The following is a 21,789-nucleotide window of genomic DNA, read 5'->3' as shown; positions in this document are numbered from 1 at the left end:
TGGTTCCTTACCTTCCATGTGATTCCCTATCCCAGTGGTTTCTTGCCTTCCCACTGGTTCCCTGTACCAGTGGTTCCTTATAGTCTCATTCATTCCCAGTCCCAGTCTCTCTTTGTCCTAATAGTTCCTTGGCCATGTGTCTCCTTATGCTCGTGTCCATTTTCCCTTGTCGCTTTGTCTATGTTGAGGTGTGCTTTGGGCCAAGTTTCTTTCTCACTGTTCTCCACACGCTCTTTGCCTCTTTCCCATTGTTTCTCCTTCCCTATGCCTGTCCATTCCAATGTCCATGTCGCCTAACTGGTGGCAGTGTGCTAGTCATCACTTTTACATTCAGGGTCCAGTGCTTGCTACCACAATGCAGGTGTCAATGGGTCCCAGTGCAGGTACTGCTGGGGGTAATAATGTTTTGGAGTTGGTGAGTGTAAACGCAGGTGCCAGTCATTTCCAAATTAGTGCGGTTTCCAGTGGGTGCGGGGTGTGTGGACCAAAGTTAGTTCTGTTAAGCAATCAGACTCCTTCTCTTTTCCACATCACTCATCCCTAGATGCCGTAACCCCTTATGTACCTGATAATTTTAAAAAATTTTTAACACACTTTTTTGATCTTTATTCACAACATTAAAGGCCCATTGAGAGTTCCGACTAATGCATGTCACAACTTTGTAGCAGGTGTATTTGCATTTTCAATTACAGTTTTTCATATCTGGAATATGAATACATATATTATACACTAAGTAATGCATATCTTTTAGGTGTGATCTATGGTTATCTAATCACATTCCCAGTGTTGATGTTAACCCCTCTCCTCCTGTCATCCCTCAATGTCGGCCCTCCCATTGTGGTTACCTATTACTGTCCTACCCTCCCCCCGTGTGCGCCATGCTGTTCCAATTTGGCAATATATACCTAGCATCTATTGCTGTGTCTGGTATCCCCAGTAGGGTTCTCTTCTCCTCCCTCTGCTCTACTTCCTACTATATGGGCATTGGGTGGTGGGGAGTCGTCTGTCCAGCATCTGTGGCAGTGATCAGCCCATGGCCTTCAAGGGGGTGGTCCCGCCCTCCGGGGAATGTCACCCAAATGTTCCAGGTCATATGGTAGAGTACTCCATGCTTGGGCCCTTTCCATCAGCCCCTGACCTCGCTTAGCTTCTCAGTATCTCAGTGTCTCTTCTGCTTTTGCCTATTTCAGTACTTCCCATTTCCATGTCACTTTCTGGAGTCTTCTGGTGGCTTTCCAGTTCATCGCTATTTCCCTCTTAGCCAGTAGAAGGGCCAAGTCTTAAAACTGGTTAGTTACTTCATAACGAGCCGTGTGGGCATAACCACTGAGCAAACTGTGTCTGGGATCATAGGAAACCTCCTGATCGACGACATCCATTAATGGGTTGACAACAGAGCTCCAGAACTCCCTCAAAGTCGAGCAAGCACAGAACATATGCAAAAATTCTGCCTCTTCCTCGCTACATCATGGGCATCTGCCCTCTATCAGACCAAAATCTCTCCGAAGCCTGTCTGGCGTCAGATACAGGACATATACATTTATGAGGTTAAACCGAGCATTTCTTGAGATCTTAGGGATCCAGGTCAGTGTCTTCCCATTTTTGTTTGAGAGTCGTGAGCGGTTGGCATAGTGCTGCCTGTATTCTCCTATATAGGCATGTCACTGCTTAATGGGTGCCAGTGGCACTAGTCAGATATTGACATTCTCCCAAAAGGGGAGGTTCCACTCATTCTCCCCACCAATGCCCGACGATTGCCTCAGTGACAGCTGCATTCAGCAGAAAGTGTCCTAGGGGGAGATTATATCTAACTTGAAATTCCTCAAAAGATAAGAGGGAGTCAGCTTCATACAAGCCCCCCATGGAGGTCGCTCCCGCCTCTACCCAACTTGAAAGTCTCCTCCAGGCCCCCCATGAGGCAGCACCTGCAAACACTGTAATGGGATAACAGGAGCATAAGGTATGACTTACTTCAACCCGCGAAGATATCGCAGCCAACACCCATGAATTACATTCAACTCAATGGGGCTGGATATAGCTGAAGGACCCAGACAGAGGAAAATTCGGGCTAATGACTCAATGTCCAGGGTAAAGGGGGAAACTTCCCTGTCTGGTATCATGCGGTTGGCTATCCACCGAGTCAACCACTGCAGTTGCCCTGCCAAGTAGTATGCATTGAAGTCTGTACAGCCAGCCTCCCATATACCACCAGCCTCTGCAGCACAGCGAGTGCCAGCTGCTGTCTGCCAGTTCCCCACAGGGAACCAAAAATAATTGAATCCAATTCCTTGAAAAAAGCTCTCAGGATCCACAACGGGAGAGTGGTAAAAAATATAGTAAGCAGGGTAGGGCGATAATTTTCAGCAGTGCGACCCGTCCCGCAACTGAGAGGGGTAATGATTCCCTGAAGCTCATGTTACTGCAAAGCCCACGTAGTGCCCACCCCACAGGTCAGGACGATTATGATAGACATGCACACCCAAGTAAGCCAAGCAGTGTGGTTCCCACTGTAGGTCGCCAAGGTCCAGGGGGGCTGCCCAGCCCTCCATCACTAGAATAGGCTAGACTTTTGCCAATTGACTAGAGGAAAAAGATCCAGTAGGTTCCGTGCCCTGTGAAGGGCATTTTCTGCATTCCCCAGAAATAGCAGAAGATCATCTTCATATAGTGCAATGTAATGGTTGCTTCCTGCCACCCTCAGACCTCTGAAGGCGTATCCCTTCCGAGCTATCCATGCAAGAGGATCGATAGCAACGGCAAAAAGCAGGGGGGAGAGTGGACATCCCTGCCTGGTGACCCCCCCACCCGACAGTCCTCTGAGGTGGTTCTACCCGTGCGGACTCTGGCCCGTGGTGTAGCATAAAGTAATTGAGTCGAGGTGACAAATTTTTCACCAATGCCAAACTTATATAGCACTTTATATAGATTCTGCCATTTTGAGCTATCAAAACCTTTCACAAAATCAATAGGCAAGATCACTGCACCATTTTTATCGTAAGTGGCATCATCTAGTAGGGAGAATAGGCTGCGTATATTAAGGGCAGTATGGCACCCGGGATGAACCCTACCTGATCTATGTGGACCAGGTGTGACATATGACGCAAGAAGTGTGGGCTAGGATTTTGCTCAGTGTCTTGTAATCCACTGACAACATCAATAAAGGTCAGTAAGAGGCTACCTCAGTGGATGGTTTCCTCGGTTTCAGAAGAGGAACAATGAGGGTTTCCCGAGCCGATGAGGGGAGAATGCCACATTTCTTGGCCTCCTCATACATGCTGACCAATTTCGGGCCTAGTGTTGCCATATATGTTGAGTAAAATTCAACCGGGAGACCATCCAGTGCTGGGGTTTTATTTCGCGCCATACTTGCGATGGCAGCTCTCACGTCAGTGAGCGTGATTGTTGTTCCCAAGGCATCCGCTTCTTGTTTCAAAAATGTTGGGAGGGTGAGATGTGATAATAAATCTTAGATGTCTGCCATAGATGGTCGGACCTTACTGGTTTAGAGGTCTGAGCAATAATTGTAAAATTCTAGATTAATTGCAGTCTGGTAGTATACTGCTTGGACCATGGGCGTGTGCCGTTCGAATATGAACTATCCTCTGTGTGCTGGGTTCTCCAGCTAAGCCAGCAGAGAACTCGCACGGTCACCCTCTGAATGTGTGCATGGTATATAAGCTTTGTAATCGTAGCAGAGCAGTCTCTCGAACTCTACCGCCACCTTTTCACTGGCTTCAAGAACTGATGCCTGAAGATCTTTGTCATCTGGGCACCTATGCTCTAGTATTCGCAACTCTTTCTCGGCCTTCTCTACGTCATGAAGTAGAAATGCAGCGTCCTCTTATCAGCGTCCTCCGTCCCACACCGTTCCTGGCCTCACAGCCCTCCAGGCAGCCTCACGCCGGCAGGCAGGCCGGGAGACCAGGCCATTAACAAGTGCGTGGAGATCGCTTCTCATCCGGCCTTTGCCTTGAAGTCCCGCTTGGTCGCAGGGTCATCTGCTGAGGCCGCTCTCCTCTTCCCACTGGGGTCGCAGTCGGGCTCACATCGGCCCAGGGCCCCCAGCATCCCACAGTTTATGTGCTTCTCCTGTGCAAGCACATACCTGTGTAAGCGTATACATGCTACCCACCAAAAGAAATCACCTTAGTTTTCTCCTCATCTGCTGCATGTAAAAAAAATAGTGTAAGCGGATGGAGAGGAAGTGGAAAAAGACTTATGACCTGGTCTCGAAAATAGGCTACAGGAATGCAATTAGATCCTTCCATGTGGAAATTAAGGTTGCGCAGGCATCTTTTTATAACTCTAGGATAGAACAGTCCTCCCATTCCCCTAGAGAGATCTTTTTAATTTTTAAGGAAATGACAGCCTCCCTCCCCCAGTAATGTAATGGAAGGCTCCAAGGAACACAGTAATGAGTTGGCCTGTTTCTTTCAAAAGAAAATCTCTGACATTCAGGCAACTCTCCCCAGCAATTCTTTGTATGAGGATAAGTTAGCCCCCCATGCTGACTCACAGTCTTCTAGAGCCCAACCCTCAGTTTTTCAGCCCCTCAGGGAAGACTTAGTAGTTAATTACCTTTGCTCTATAATGTCTGGATCACCTTTGGACCCGTCCCCCGATCCATCTTAGCCTTAGGATCGGATGTTATAAGGCCTGTTCTAACCAATGTTCTTAATGACTCTCTGTCTTTTGGGCATCTTCCGCAACACTGGAAACATGCTGTCATCAAGCCCCTACAAAAAAAACAGTCTTGATAGAACACTAATCTGTAACTACAGACCAATTGCTCTTCTCCCTATAGCATCAAAATATAATTGAGAAACACATTAACGATCAAGTGTCAGGCTTTCTTGAGGAGCATAATCTTCTTCGTAACACTCAAATGGGATTCAGACCACAACACAGCACGGAAACTGCCCTGCTGGCTGTTACTGAAGACACTCAACAATGCCTAGATGCGGGTGGATGTGAAGCAATCATTTTACTTGATCTGAGTGCCGCTTTTGACACTATGAATCATGAAATCTTACTTAACAGAATTTCTCAAGTGGGAATTGAGGGTAGCAGCCTTAAATGGTTTTCATCTTATTTGAAACAGAGGACTTTTCAAGTTCCACAGGGCTCATCTTTAATCCCTATGCTTTTTAATATTTATATGGCCCCTTTGGCAAAGATTGTGGAACCCCATAGTTTATCCCTGGTGTCTTATGCCGATGATACCCAATTGGTCTTCTCTTTTTCCACCAACACCAATTCAGAACAGGATACTCTATCATCTTGCCTGTCGGATGTTGCCAGGTGGATGGCGGACAGCAAGCTTAAGCTTAATGACGAGAAAACAGAGGTTATGTTGGTAGGGAACCTATCCCTCCTCAAGTCCCCTGCTCCAGTCTCAGTAGGATTAAAAGACCTTCCCCCACCTAAAGACAATATAAAAAGTTTAGGTTTTTGGCTGGAGTCCTGTCTTATGATGGAATGCCACTCAAATAAACTTGGAGCCATCTGTTTCGGTCTGTTAAGGACTTTTAGGAAAATCTTTACTTTCCTTCCTTTTGTGGCCTAGTGTTTATTGTTCAGGCTCTCATATTGTCTCGCCTAGATTATGGGAATGTTCTATTTATGAGCTCCTCATCTTGTCTTAAAGAGATTGCAGGTGGTACAAAATGCTGCTGCCTGCTTACTGATGGACATTCCCAGACATCACTCTGCCAAAGCAGCCCTGACCTCTCTCCATTGGCTCCCGATTGAAAAGCGTGTCAATTTCAAAGCCATTTGTTTTGTTCACCGGGCACTTCATAAAAAGGGTCCATCTCTGCTTAGGTGGATTGTAACTCCCTATATTCCTCAAAGATCACTTAGATCCTCGTCTGCCTCTTTAATTCACGTTTGTCGTGTCAAGAAATCAAGATTGGGAGGCAGTTCTTTTTCCTTTAAAGCGGACAATCTATGGAATTCCCTCCCACTGCAACTCGGCTTAGAGAACTCAGAACTTTCCTTTCATAAAAAGTTGAAGACTTTACTGTTTCTTTTACAGTTTGTCAGCTTTTTTTTTGCCTGTTTAATTGTCCTGCATTAGCGCTGGGAAGCCCCAGGTAGCCATGTGCTCTATAAGTTCTAATAATAATAATCCCTGAGCCTCCATAGCGCTGGGAGTCCCCGAGTCGCCTGTCGTCATTTTAGGCCACCATACAACCGTGGTTCGGACCACAGTCAAACAGCACTCCTCTGCCCCTGATCACTCTTGAGGGGATCCCCCTTGCTTACACAGAGGTCAGGGTGATGGCCCCTACTTTTTTGGGGCAGAGTGGGGTCAGATGGGGCTGAGGGAACCGGAGCTCGGATTCTTGCGTCTCACTCCATTCGCCGCCTGGCCACGCCCCTTTCCCGATACCTCCTTCTCATCATTTGTAATGTTAGTTTAAGAAAGTGCCTAAGTGTTGCACTTAAACTTATTCTCTGATGTTGTAGTCCTGATTACGTGGATGAAAAACAAAATCATATTGAAAATGACTAAAGTAACCCATCTAGAAATATACATATAGAAACAAAGAAAACATTGACCCAAAGGGTAACAGACTATCAATAACATTTTATTAATGAAATAAGATCACTGAAATGCTACTATACATCTTTGTAATTGTACGGTATCTAAAGAGCCACAGCAAATATACTTAGTCTAAAAAATGGAATGTACGTTTAAATATTGCTTTTTTCCGGGTGTAATTTGTTAATGCTTGTGATATATGTGAAGCAAATTAAGCTAACAGCCCAGGGGCTTGATACATGTACATATATTTTGCAATAACTCTTAAGTGGTGCCTAGTCGGCCATTAACCATTCAAAGGAACTGCATTAGCTGAGGGAATTCTGACCGAGGAAGAAAATATCTTTGACAAATGGTATATGCATCCTCTGTGCATTGCCTTCACTTTCCCTTCTGTCGTGTTTCAGCTAAAAGCCTAAGTAATTGGGCTATTTTAAACATGGCGCACACATGGTAGCGTCGGGGGAGTGGGCTAAGGGGCGCAAGAAAAGTGGCACTACATTGTGTGAAGCACCACTTTTCTTAAATATGCCCCAAAGTCTCTTAGCCAAGCTTTTACAAAGAGTCAAATACTTCAGAGCAATGGTGTTTTCTCTGATACATAGGGTTCTATCTAGTGATCCTATCCACGCTTTCACTGAAATCTTTTTATTGTTAGCATACCCCTCAACTCACTCTCATTGGAGGCTGTCCCTATCCTTGGTTCCACTTTCACTCTCAAAGGAAGTGAAATGCCTCTCACAGACTTAAACGGGACCAGTGGCACTGAAACCCCTGCTCACACTTCATAAAATGTTTAGGCCCATATTTATATTTTTTTAGCGCTGCATTTGCGCCACTTTTTGATGCAAAAACAGCGCAAACTTAAAAAATTCAATTGTATTTTGCAATACTGCGCCAAATTTGCATTAAAAAATGCCGCAAATGCGGCGCTAAAAAAGTATAAATATGGGCATTAATCTCTAATCGTTTCAGTGGGATCGTCCTCCCATTCAAGAGATGCTTTAAAATATGAAGAAAGTCGCCAATTGCCCAGAGCCCCCAATTCCACTGCCCCCCTAGGGAACGAGAACCTTTTCTCTGCCTCACTTCTGTCTATTTTTGTATGTAAACCTTCCTCCTCTTAGCCTATCTCAAACACTGCCTCTGTTTGCCCACTATCATTTTAAGGATGTATGAGGTCCCGGACTAGGCATATATCATATGTTTTTGTTTTCTGTTAGTTTTAACGTATTGTCAATAGGAATAGTAAGCCTTTTCATCCTTATACAGGCCAGGCATATTTAAACGGTTTGGAGTTTTCCCATTTCTGCTCGTTTGCTTGACTTCATGCAGGTTTGCATTACTACAAAATGGGTATTAAAATTAAAGTTGTTCCCTGCAGGTGCCCCCAAAATATGCCGTCCCCAGGGCCCCCAAAAAACGTAAAACGACACTGTCCCATTCCACTTGCTCTCACCATCCGTGGAGACTCAGAGGGCGGGAGAGAGGTGCAGAAGGCGTGTAGCAGTTTATAAAACTGAGGTCTAACCCACGTCCTCTGCACATCAATCCAGCGCTGGTTAGCACAGCTGATAAGAAGGTAGTCCAGAATACCTAGCTAAAACGAACTCTAAGTCTCTTTCTGATATCTCAATTTTACAAAATGTGTATCACAATATTCTTGAACAAATTTAAATCATGGTATCCAGTAGCAACCTCACAGTACATTATAAAGTGTGTGTTAATAGTTTAAACATGTGTTTCAGCAGTCACAACAGACCTGGCGCCTTAATCACGACAAGCACTGTTCTCAGAGTTCTAATGCAGAAATACAGTGTGGTGGATTTGAGAGACTGACTCTGTGCACGAACAATTTTTCATCTCAATAATTCCCGGGCAGCGAAACAGTTGTGACTTACCCATTTTCCATTCGGCAATTGGCACAACTGGTGAAAGCAGATTTGGATTAAACGAAACAAACATCATGCTTCCTGTGGAGATAACGTGCCTGTTTCTCAGCCCCAAACTATCTGGTGACACAGGTTTGTTGGCAAAGGAACAATGGGCCAGATGTATCATCACTGCCCTTTGCGATTCGGAAATAGCGATTTTTAAGAAATCGCTATTTCTGACTCGCAAAGTGCCATGTATCACATTTGCGATTCGGTAATAGCGATTTCTTAAAAATCGCTAATGCTATTGCCGAATCACAAATTGCGATACTGGCCCCATTCGCTGCTATGGGCCTGTTGGCCCATATCTGCGAATTTTTTGCATTTCCAAAATTGCGATTTCTGAACCAGAAATCGCAATTTTGGAAATGCAAAACCACAGGGTGCTGGGGGCCTAAGGCCCCATCTGCTACACCCCCCAAAAAAATTGGGGGACATGTAAAGTGCACACATGCCAAAAGGGCATGTGTGCTTTACATATACAATTTAAAAATGCATTTTAAATGCATTTTTTAATTTTGCACCTGGTTACCACCTGGTTTCTTTTAATGGTATTTTGCATGTGCAAAATGCCATTCTGCGAAAAATCGCAATTTGCGATTTTTTGCTGCATCTCCTTGCGATTGAGACTCGCAAAACCAGGTTGCAATGCAAAAAACACAATTTTTGCGATTTCTTATTTTTGGGTTGCGAATGCCTTTCATGCATCGCAGACCACTTTTTTGCACTCGCAAACGGCCGATTTTTTCGATTCACACCGTTTACAAGTGCAAAAAAGTTTCATACATCTGGCCCAATATGTTTATCCTTTTCGTATTTATGGTGAGTGGAGCTGTGAATCGCAAATCTCGTTTCTGCTGATTGCTTTGAGGTTTGAAGTCTTCTGGAGACCTTTCTGCAGTCTCCATTCTGATACCAAATCATTTTTAGAATGTGTCATTCAACGAAATACATATTTCTCCACACTGGTCAAAAATAAGTTATGCACTTGGCACAGTCTGTGCATGTGGCTATTCAAAACAGCTGTAACTACCTGACGGGATTGTAAGGCTATGGCCATTTCAAAGATTGCTTTCTCCCGTCTTAGCAGAAAAACAAAGTTGGAATAAGTTCATGGCAGACTACTGGTGGATTGAATTCTATATTATAACTCACTGTGCCATACATGGACAACCTAGCATAACACTAACTTTATTCAAAACAGCATTAGCCGGGGCCACTCGCAGCTGAATCCAGGCAGACTACTCCCCACTAAAAGGAACCACTAATGTAACCGACCCTGGGGCACAGCTAAACTGCGCAATGCCTGAAGTCCAACCTCTCCCCTTCAAAGTACCCCAAACCCACATCAGGAATACTTTAATAAAAATGTTACCAGTCTAAAATATGGAAAGGAGATCTTGTTATCAGTATTTTATGCCCTTCCCACTTAAACATTTGAACAAAGTGGCTGAGTGGGTGGAAAAATGAAGGAAGCTGTGGCGGGTAATGAGGTTTTAGGTAGGAGACCTAGGAATCACAACCAGGCACAAAAGACACCTCTAAGCACCACCCTAGGATGACCCTAAGATGACAACTGAGGCATTCCCCTTAATCAGTTCACCAGCTTGGCTCATGCTTATTTCTCTGTGGGTTCAATATTCAGTGCTGTCCAATGTGGTACTACTGCGAGAGGGTAACAGTAGCATGTTTTAGAAAACAGAGCATTTTGTACGACAACACTTAATAGTGAAACACAACTAAAGGAGCTAGCTACGTGATCAGTTTAAGATCCAGCTGTAGACATTCCAAGAGATACTTGAGTATAATAAGGGGTGATTTAAGAAAAGTGGTGCTGCATCCAGTGCAACTTTTCTTCCGCCTCTTAGTGCCTCCTCTAACCCCACCATGTGTGTGCCATATCTAACATACAGTGCACCATGGCGGTAGTTAGCGAACTAGCATTAGAATTTTTTATGCTAGTTTGGAGCTCTGCAGGATTAGCATAAACAATGCTGACACTAATCCTGCAAAACCCAGTGAGGCCCATTGTGAACAATGGTGTGCCTCCTTTTAATATATTTAATATCTGTCCTGAAAAGTGTTAAAAGTGCTGAAAACAATTATGTAAAAAACTCTCAGATTTCCATGCACCATTTTCTCGGCCCCCTAACGTTGGAATGCCCCCTTTGCATACATTATGCCTGGCGCAGGCATAATGTAGCGCAAAGGGTCACAAAGTGGCACAATGCATGCATTGCACCACTTTGTAAATTTGGCATGCTGATTTTCACCTCGTTCGGCCACATTAGCATAAATGTGGCGCAAGGAGGCGCTAGGGGCTCTTAAATCTGTCCCTTAATCTTTATGAGGACAGCTAGAAACATATTGCTGTAGGTTAATAGACTGGCTCAAATAATGGTTTTACTACTTCTTGCAGCTGATGTTTAAGGTAAACACAAAATAAATGTTTATTGAGTATCAAAACATGACCATGTTGCGCAGCAGCATCACACACAGCAAACATAGGGCAGCTGTAAAACTGGAAAAGACCTGGGCGTTCATGCCTTCTAAAAGGGTGAAGAGGAGAAAACAGGAGCACCTCTGCACTAAATGCATTTTGCAGAATGTAAATTAGTACTACAGTAGTACTACTTCCGTATTACAAAATGCTATTCATAAATATATTGGTGAAGAACCCTGCCTCTCATAGCTTTTCTATGCAGAGGTCTACGCCACAGTGGACAAGCTCTCTATACACACAGGTGAACATTTTAGTCAGAAATAAGGGTGGTATCAGTAAGAGTGGCTGGAAAAAGAATACTTGATACTAAATGGGAGGGGTTAAGGGAAATTTTGGGAGGGACATGGTAATAGAAACACATGCCCACAAAACAGTAAAACCATTGCTAGTCACAAAATGCATTTCTAAAGTTGCTACAGGAAAATGCGTCAAAATAGGTCTAAGTGTACTACAGCCCAGCCTTGGAGTAAATCAAGCACCACTCAAAGGTACTGCAACACGCTCCCATGAAAACAATTGTGGCGTCAAGTACCTAAGGTCAATCTCCATTTTAGCTAGGCCCGACTCCTTCTTAGCCCATGGACATCGCCATGTTTCCTTGTTTTGCAGAATCCTTGTTGTGTCTCTATGATAACACTTTATTACCTCCTTATAAAACATGATCTCATCTAATTCTTTGATCACTGACAGATATACGCTGTAAGGCGACATTTATCTGGGTCAAATGTTGATTCCTCTTTAAGTCAAGGATACGTAACAAATGATATAGATATTTGATCAAAGGAGTGTAGTGTGAGTTGATGTCCTTTCCCTCTATATGCTCATAACATCACTGTCATAAGGGTATATATGAGCATTCCAAACTCTGATAAAGATTTAGGATATAAGGACTGTCATTTGCCCATTTGTGAGAGATGTCCTTCCCCAAATTATCACCCAGAGATGATCTCATCTACTGCCAGTGCACTTCACACATCACAGATGACACGTCACCAGAAACAACTGATATAGGCTGGCCCCGGAGGAAGACAGTTTAACTATTACCTTACTGCGTATTTGCCCTTTGCAGGGGACACTGTCTTCAGGCCTCTACCCATAATGACAGCATTTACTGCTAACAAGGAATGCTGTGCATCCCCTCTCCCTAAGAAACTCTAGACTGCAAGATTCTTTGCCTTTCATGCTCTTAGGGTATAGCACATAGAAATAGGCAATGGGGTGTCAGGCTCTAGGTAACATTTTAATTACATTTTAGCAAATCTACAAATGTTCATTTTTTTCCCTTATTACTTGTAATGCGCCTCTTGGCTGTTTTTATAATATTCTGTATGATTATTTTAGATGTACCATAAAACAGGTTATTTCTGTGGTAATAATAAGTAATACCGACTTTTAAGATAAAAGCATTTCATTCTTCGTAGTACAATGTGTGTGGTAATATGAGGTTGGTGGTGTTTCCACAATTCCCCTGATACCTTTATGGGACTATTAGTAAACCAAAAGCAATACTTCTATGTCAATTACACATTGAAGAGTGTCTTGAGGGCTACAATGATTTGTCATTCACACTCAGCGCTGGTGTATAGAGCTGAGTTCACAAGTATCACAGTCGGGTGGGAGGAGATCCCTTGTAGAATTACCCCAAAATCATAACTTGCATAGAAATGGAGGCAGGGAAATAGAATGACATCTCGTTGAAACTAAAGTTTAAAATTTGAAGATATTCTGGCATTTACATGATATAAATAAATCTAATATTTTAATGGGCTGTTTTGTATACAATTAGATATTCCTTGAAAAAAAACAAAGGTTAAAGTGTAGTTATACTTGAGGAAGGTGGTTTGAAATCTTCAAATGTTTAATTATTTGATATGAGCAGAGAACAGCCTAAATAAGTCCTGTCCTGGTGAACAAAGCCAATAAGGCCACAATGCTGTAAAGATATCATCCAGAGTCTAAAGTGGATGGCACTCCTGACTATTGGAGATGCAACCAAGTGGGTTAGCTGTAATTCAAACCAACAAAATCATAGAAAGTAACTGATAGAGTAACCAAAATTATGCCCAAGTGGGCTATTGAAATTCAAGGTGGGTAGCACCTTAGTTACTAGAATTCTGCCCATGTGAGTCGGGAATTCACCCCAGAAAGATGATACAGAGTTACTCACATTATGCTTAAGTGGGCCAACTATAGTTCACCACAAACAAAACTATAATGGACTGCAATTAATTCCTCAGTGAAAATGACACCCCACATAAAATTAAATACAAAGTCCAAAAAAGAGTCCCTCCATTATGAAAGTTATGTAATAAAAGACAATATCACCCAAGTGCTCCAAAAGCTGCTGGAAGAAAAGGGTAATATGCCCCAGCTGGGGTCTCCTCTTGTACCCAGCACACCAGGTGACAGTCCCTTCCTCTCCACCCTGTAAACTAAAAACCATAAATAGGTTACGCAATAGTCAAAGGGGAGGCTCAGTTAGAACTATACAAAATACATAAAACTCTTATATTTGTACAAGGGAGAATATAAACAAGTTAAAACATGTATTTATCTGATAGATACTTCTAGCTGCAGATTCCTTACCTTTGAATTCCCTGGCATCAGCTTAGAATCCGGCATCTTTATGGTGAGCAATAACCTGCGCGGGCCGTCTGGTGGCGTAGTACGGTTCCACGTGCGTCGTCCTGCTCCGCGCGGCTTTGTAATCGTTGTTGGAGCCATCTATGATGTCACGATCCTCTATATAGACGCCACCTCGGTGCATGTACGTCAGTTCTTTTCCTTCCGCACCGGTTAAGCGCAGATCTGGGTTCGAGCTACCCTTTGCCTTTTTTGGCAAGCCTTTTTTTAAATGTTTTGTCGAGGATTTTTGTCGTCTGTGCGAGGGATATGTCCTCTGGGAAGACTGGGTTCAAGCCGTGCAGTGCCTGATATCGCGCAATGTCGGTGACGGACCCCCACAAGGCATGTCTCTGGTGCCTTGACAGGGACCACAACTCAAAGTCATGTTCCATCTGCCTTCTTCTTGGAAGTCACGGTCCCGCTCAAGGAGGAGGTCGCTGAACTGCTCCAGGAGCCCCAAGTCCTCTTCGTCCCATTCGAGATCCTCTGAGCACTCGGGTAAGAGGCACAAAAAGAAGAAGTCCAAGTGCACTTTGACTTCGCCACACCTGTCGGCCGACGAGGCATCTTAGGAACGTCAACGTTCCGAGCATGGCTTCACGGAGCCGTTGCCAGGGCCGACTCCGTGTCTCCTGCCCTTCCAGGAGCCGGAACGACCCCCCTCAATTAAAGGAATTTTACGAGGCTATGCACCTTTGTTTTTGAGTGGGCTGCCCCCTCGGTGGGTTTTAGTGCCCCATGGGGTCAGCAAGGGCCCCATCGCATTCGATGCTGGTGGCTTCAGCCTCGGCGTCATTGGGGACCCCACGATACAATAGCGGATCCAGACCGGCTCTGGGTTCTCACAGTCGGCCTCCTCCGGTGCTGGGTCCGACGTCAATGCTCCTTCCACCACCGGCGCCCACTGGTGGTGGTAGCCCCATCCTCATTGCTGATGATCCGGAGTCTCGAATTATGTTGTATGATGCCAGTTCCGACTTCGACGGCGCCGATTAGGCCCAGATCTGTGCCCGAGGCTTATTTTGAACAGCCAAGCACAGATGAGGAGTGGGAGGCATCTCAGGACCCTTTAGAATACGGTTTGCAGCATGAACAGGACTGGTATGAGGATCTAGGGAAAGCCAGTGGACTGGATACTTCTCCAGATGCTGGCATGCTCTCACTTCCAGCTGTGGCTACGGAGGAGGGGGCATCTCATGCCAGGGTGATGCATAGGGCAGCTGAGGTCTTGGACCTAGACTTGCCTACGGTGCCAGTCAGAACTAATCTCCTGATGGAGGTGCTTCAGCAAGGGGTTGCTACATAAGAGCCAATGTTACCCTTCGATGAAGCCCTCACAGATGTCCTTCTGAGATTGTGGTACAAACCCAGCACAGGGGCTCCTGTGAATAGGGCAATCGTCCGCCGCCATCAACCAGCTCCAAGCGACCCTAGTTTCCTCACCCAATACACCACCAAGGAAAGCTTGGTGGTCCAAGCCTCCACTTCCCATGATGCCTTCCCTTCAGTTCCCCCGGATAGGGAATCCAAAAGGCTTGACCAACTTGGGAAGGAGATGTTTTCTTCCTCCAGCCTAGTATTGAGGTCGGTGAACACCTCTCGCCTATTGGGACGTTTTTACCATTCTTTATGGGATATGGTGGCATAAGTGTTGCCCCAGGTCCCGGAGGGCATACAGGACACTCTCATCCAGGCTGTCAAGGATGGGAGTGATGCACCCAAGTTTACTATCAGGTGTGGCTTGGACACGACCAGCTCGCTGGGCATGGCGATTTCTTTGACAGTGGCCCTCCGACACCACGCCTGGCTGCGTACCACTGGCTTTTTGGGGGTTGTCCAGTCGAACTTGCTGGGTATGCCTTTCGCTGGCACATGCCTTTTTGGTGGAAAGGCAGACTCTGCACTTGAGAGATTCTACGATTCTCGAGCTACGGCCAGATCCTTGAGTCTCTCAGTGCCTGTTCGCCAGCAGTCTGTCTATCGCCCCTTTCGAGGCTTCGGGAGGGGCACGGTACCACGCCAACAGCAGGTTATCCAACGTCCTCTGGCATCACAACATCCAGTGCGAGGACGCGGTCGTGGTACTTTCAGACCCAGAGGGTCGAGCCAGAAGTCAGCCACCACCCAGCCCCCCTCTTCCGCAACGCCCAAGCCCACCTACTATGGTTGTGCAAGAGCATGTCTGTCCAGTTGGAGGGAGGATTCAATTTCATCCCCCTCACCTGCAATCCATAACATGGACAAATGGGTCTAGCAGATCATACAGAAGGTCTATGCCCTCCTCTTCCAGTCTTTCCCTACCTCTATCCCTCTGGTAAAAGAATGGCTGATGGAGGATCATTTAATCTTACTCCGCGAGGAAGTTACAGCTCTCTTGGCTAAGTGAGCAATAGAAAGGGTCCTGATATCGGAAGTAGGCAGTGGTTGTTATTCCTGCTACTTTCTGATTCCCAAAAAGAACAAAGGTCATCGCCCTATTTTGGATTTAAGGGACGTCAATCTCTTCCTCAAAAAGGAGAAATTCAAGATGCTTAGTCTTGCTCAGGTTTTGCCTGCCCGAGACCAAGGAGACTGGATGGTAGTGTTGGACTTCCAAGATGTGTATTTTCAGATACCCATCCTGCCCACTCACAGGCATTACTTGTGGTTCAAGGTGGGCCATGAGCACTTTCAGGTTACCATCCTCCCCTTCCGTCTCTCCAGTGCCGCCCGGGTGTTCACCAAAGTGTTGGCAGTGGTGGCAGCTCATCTGTACAGGTTAGGGATCTCAGTCCTCCCCTACCTCGACGACTGGCTGTTGAAGGCTCCTACTCCCCAGGCTCTCATCACCCACCTTCAGAATATGGCGCACCTCCTGCATTCACTGGGGTTCACTATAAATGGGCAAAAGTCACTCCTGACTCCCTCTCAGAATCTCCCTTTCATCTGAGCTGTTCTGGTCACAGTGCAGTTTCGGGCCTATCCTTCCAAGAAGTGAGTCCAGGATATTCAGGTTATGATACCGATGTTTCGGCCTCTATCCTGGATTTCAGTGAGACAGACTCTGAGGCTGTTAGGGTTCATGGCTTCCTGCATCCTATTAGTCAAACATGTCATATGACATATGAGGACTCTGCAATAGGACCTTAAGTTCCAATGGGCACAGTATCAGGGAAATCTTACTGACACGGTTCAGATCTCAGAGGGAACTGCAAGAGACCTGCAGTGGTGGTTAGAGAACCGCGATTGTGCCAAAGGCAGGCTTTTCTCCCTTCCCCAACCAGATCTCACAGTAGTGACAGATGCGTCACTTTTGGGATAAGGGGGGGCCATCTGGAAGAGGTGGAGATCAGGGGCCTCTGGTCTCCGGCGGAGTCCGGGCTCCATATCAACCTATTGGAGCTCCGGGCGATCCGGCTAGCATTGAAAGCATTTCTTCCGGTTGTGAAAGGGAAGTTAGTGCAGTTGTTCATGGAAAACACCACTGCAATGTGGTACTGCAACAAGCAGGGCAGTGTGGGGTCGTGGACCCTTTGTCAAGAGGCTCTGCATCTCTGGACTTGGCTGGAACAGCAGGGCAATCACCCTGGTGGTTCAACACATGGCAGGTTCTCTGAACACCAGGGCGGACAAACTCACCCACGAATGCTTAGTGGATCATGAATGGTATCTTTATCCAGAGGTGGCGCAAGGACTCTTTCAGCAGTGGGAAGAGAATTGGTTAGATCTGTTTGCCTCCGCAGAGAACACGCAATGTCAGCAGGATTGCACGTTGGAGTTTCCAAGGCGGCAATCTCTTGGCAACGCTTTTTGTCACGAGTGGAATTCAGGCCTCCTATACGCATTTCCACCCATACCACTTCTGCGGTATGCAAGAAGGTCATGAACAACCGGGCCCTGTCTTCTTAGTGGCTCCGGATTGGGCATGGAGAGTCTGGTATCCTGACCTACTCAAATAGGCATCATTACTCTGATCAGGCTGCCCCTTTGAGAGGATTTTCTATTGCAGCAGGAGGGGAAGGTTCTCCACCTGAACCTGTCAACTCTGCGCCTTCATGCGTGGAGATTGAGCGGTGGCAATTGATGGCTTTTGACTTTCCTCACAAAGTCTGTAAAGTTATTTTGGCAGCCAGACGCCCCTCCACTAAAACGGTATACGCCTGCCATTGGAAACACTTTGTATATTATTGTACAGAAAGGTCTATTGACCCTCTTTCTGCTTCTCTTTCTGACATTCTTCTTTTCATTCTGTCTCTAGCCCAAGAGTATTCTTCCTTCAGGTACTCTAAAGGGCTATCTTTCGGCCTTATCAGCATTTCTTTGGCTGCCTGACCAGCCTTCCTTGTTTCAATCTCCCATTGTAAGTAGATTCCTCAAAGGCTTTGTTCATATGTTTCCAACTACGCCCTTTATTATGCCTCAATGGGACTTAAATCTTGTCCTCACATTTCTCATGTGTGCTCCCTTCGAGCCTTTACACAACTGTCCCCTCCGGCTGCTCACCATCACTACAGCCATCTTAGTGGTGATAACATCTGCCAAGAGGGTGAGTGAGATGCAAGCCCTGTCATCAAGACCACCATATCTCACTATCCATCCAGATAAAGTGGTTCTCAGATCTTGCGCCTCTTTCTTCCCGAAGGTGGTGACCCCATTCCATCTGGGGCAGAATATCACCCTGCCCACTGTCTTTGCTCCACAGCATCCCTCTAAGGAAGAGGAGTGACTCCATCGACTGGACCCCAAAAGAGTGTTGTCGATCTACCTTGACCGCACAAAAGAGTTTCAACTCTTTGTGGGGTATGTGGGAGCAAAGAAGGGTGGGGCAGTGCAGAAGAAAACCATTTTGCACTGGGCCACTCTCCACATTAAGATATGCTATGCATAGGCCAGGAAGCAGCCTCCTGAGGGTTTTCCGGCTCATTCTACCAGGGGCAAAGCTGCTACCACTGCGCTAGCTCGAGGCGTACAAGTCCTGGAGATCTGTCAGGTGGCAACTTGGGCATCCTTGCACACGTTTGCGAAACATTACTGCCTGGACAGTCAGGTACGAAGGGACTGATACTTTGCCAGTTCAGTCCTGCAGGACTTTCTAGTGTAAGAAGTGGTACCAGCTGCCCACCGCCAGGAGGTTATGGCTTGGGTATCTATTCAAAGGTAAGGAATCTACAGCTAGAAGACTGTATCAGATGAACAAGTTTCTTACGTTCGGTAATGCATTATCTGGTAGAGACTCTATCTAGTTGCAGATTCCTTACACCCACCCTTGCCTTCTGGATCTGCAGATATGACTACTATGTTTAGGGTTTATCTCTTCTCAGTGCCCTAGTTTTGCACAGATAAATGTTGGTTCTATCCATGACTCTTCACTTCTGGCGTGGATGTTTTGTGGATAGAAGAAGTGATGTATGTTGGTCGAGGTGGTGTCAAATATAGATGACTGTGACGTCATAGACAGCTCCAACGATGCTGGCAAAGCCACGCAGAGCCAGATGACGCACGTGGAACTGAACGACCCCAGCCGACGGCGCGCATAGGGTATTGCCCAGCAAAAAGATTCCAAATTTGAAGTTTACGTCAGGGAATTCAAAGGTAAGGACTCTGCAGCTAGATGGAGTCTCTACCATATAATGCATTACCGAAGGTAAGTAACTTGTTCAACATGTATATTACAGAAACTGAGCAAGTGAGCAGTCATATACCAGGACAGAATGTCCTATCCTTCATGTATCATGGATTTCTAGACCCTAGATATTACCTTTCTTCCTAGCATTCTTTTTGAACTGTTGGCCAGGTTTTCCACCCATTCATCTATCATCCGGGGATCAGGTTTCCCATGTGTTGGTACAATAAAGTTCCCCAGGCCTCAAGGCACCATGCCTGGGTCCAGGTAGTTCTGAGGCAAAGTTGCTTCCCACCACTTGCTTACTTCCAATTTAGAAAGTTTCTTTAATCTCCCCAATTGGCCTTGTAACGTGATGTTACTCTCACCGGTACCCACATTGGTGTTAGCCTTTCCACTGGCCACCAAGAATAGTGTCTAACAATTCTCTTGAGAAGGCTCAATCAACACTACAATGACTCAATCAATGCTGAGTCCGGTTCTCCCTGAATCCAAAATTATCACTACAAGTGGGCCCACAATATCAATAATATAGTTTACAAAATAATTGGAATCTCCTCTTTTGTGATCCAGTGATAGGAGGAGCATGGGGAGATAGACACAAGATTACATAACGTAAAACTAAATCTCTAAGAGAGCTTGTCAAAACTGATATCCAAATGGGGGAAAACAACAAGGAGACATTAGGTAGAATCCTACCTGGCTTTCACACATGCCGTAGATGCAAAGCTTGTGAACAATCAGTAAACTCTAGGGAGATCTTCATCCCTGGTACAAATAGAGTGAAGCCCATTACTGAATTTATTTATTGTTGTTACTTGTAGTACACAATTTGTTGTATATATCTTGGAATGCCCTTGTGGTCTTCGATAAGTTGTGATTACTATTCATCCAGTACGTAAAAGAATTCTGGAACATGCTACAGCAATTGTTAATCAGGACGAACATTATCCTGTAGCTAGATATTTCAAGACACATCATTCCAGCAAAAGGTACCTTCTAAAGTACACTGGGATATAGCATGTTGCCTTTAATCAACGGGTTGGAGATCGTGTTTCCTTGTTAAGAAAACAGGATTCCAACTGCATTATACAACTCAATACCAATGTCCCATATGGTTTAAATTCTGACGAAGAAATACCTGTCCACTTGGGGTAAAAGGTAAAAAACAGGGTCTAGAAATCCATGATACATGCAGGAGAGGACGTTCTTTCTTGATATATGACTGCTCACCTGCTCAGGTTCTGTTATATGCATGCTCAATATATGTTTTAACTTGTTTATATTCTCCCTGAATAAATATAACAGTTTTATCTATTTTGTATAGTTCTAACTGAGCTTCCCCTTTTACTAGCGTGTAACGTATTTTTGTTTTTTATTTTACAGGGGGGACAGAAAGGGACTCTCACCTGGTGCGCTGGGTACGAGAGCAAACCCCGGCTGGGGCACCCTACCCTTTTCTTCCAGCAGCTTTTGGAGCACTTGGGTGATATTGTCTTTTATTACATAATTTTGATTGTTGAGGGACCTGTTTTTGGACTTTGCATTTAATTTTATATGGGGTGTCATTTGCACAGAGGAATCAGTGAATTCATGGTACTCCTTATAGTTTTGTTTGTGGCCAACTATAGTTTGCCCACTTGGGCACAATGTCATTAACTCTGTATCATGTTGCTTGTGCGGAATGGGCAGAATTCCAGTAACTATTGGTGCTACCCACCTTGGATTTTGATAGCCCACTTGGACATAATTTTACTTACTCAGTATGATCTTTCTGGGGTGAATTACAGCCCACATGGGCAGAATTCCAGTAACTATGGGTGCTACCCACCTTGCATTTCAATAGCCAACTTGGGCATAAATTTAGTTTCTCTATCAGTTAATCTCTGTGATTTTGTTGGTGCGAATTACAGCTAGCCAACTTAGGCGCAAATCCAATAATCATGGGTGCCGTCCACTTTAGGCTCCGGATGATGCCTTCATGGCATTGTGGCCTTATTGGCTTTGTTCACCAGGGCAGGACTTTTTTTAGGCTGTTCTGGGGTTTATATAAACTATTTAAACATTTGAAGATTTCAAACATTAACAGAATATCATGCTAAGTATCACATGGCATAGAAGCTGTTTAAATGATAAAGTATTGCAAAAGGATGTCAAACTAAAAGAACTTTGTTCAACAACATATTGTGTTGAATGAGATGTTTAACCCCTTCTGTGCCCAGGACGTAATGGTTACGTCCTGAGGCACAGTGCTACTGTGCCCAGGACATAACCATTACGTCCTGTGCACAGAGCCCAGAGGGAGCGCTAGCGCTCCCTCTGTGGGGTTCCCCCCCACCCCCCCAAGTCAGGGATGGAAGGGGAAGCCCTTCCCCTCCCACCCGACCCCCCCAACCCCCCCTGTGACGTCAGCGCGCGAGCGTGCGCTGATTAGTCACAGGGTCTCCCCCATCGCGCTGGAAGCAGAGCTTCCAGCGCGATTGAAAGAGAAATGCTTTACATTTCTCTTTCAATCACATGGGGGAGGCCCGAGAGGCTTCAAAGGGAAGGAAGTGTATTTCCTTCCCTTTGAAGTCTC

This window comes from Pleurodeles waltl, chromosome 1_1, assembly GCF_031143425.1.
Source record: "Pleurodeles waltl isolate 20211129_DDA chromosome 1_1, aPleWal1.hap1.20221129, whole genome shotgun sequence".
Classification (NCBI taxonomy): Eukaryota; Metazoa; Chordata; class Amphibia; order Caudata; family Salamandridae; genus Pleurodeles; species Pleurodeles waltl.
Note: the sequence above shows the minus strand (reverse complement) of the source record.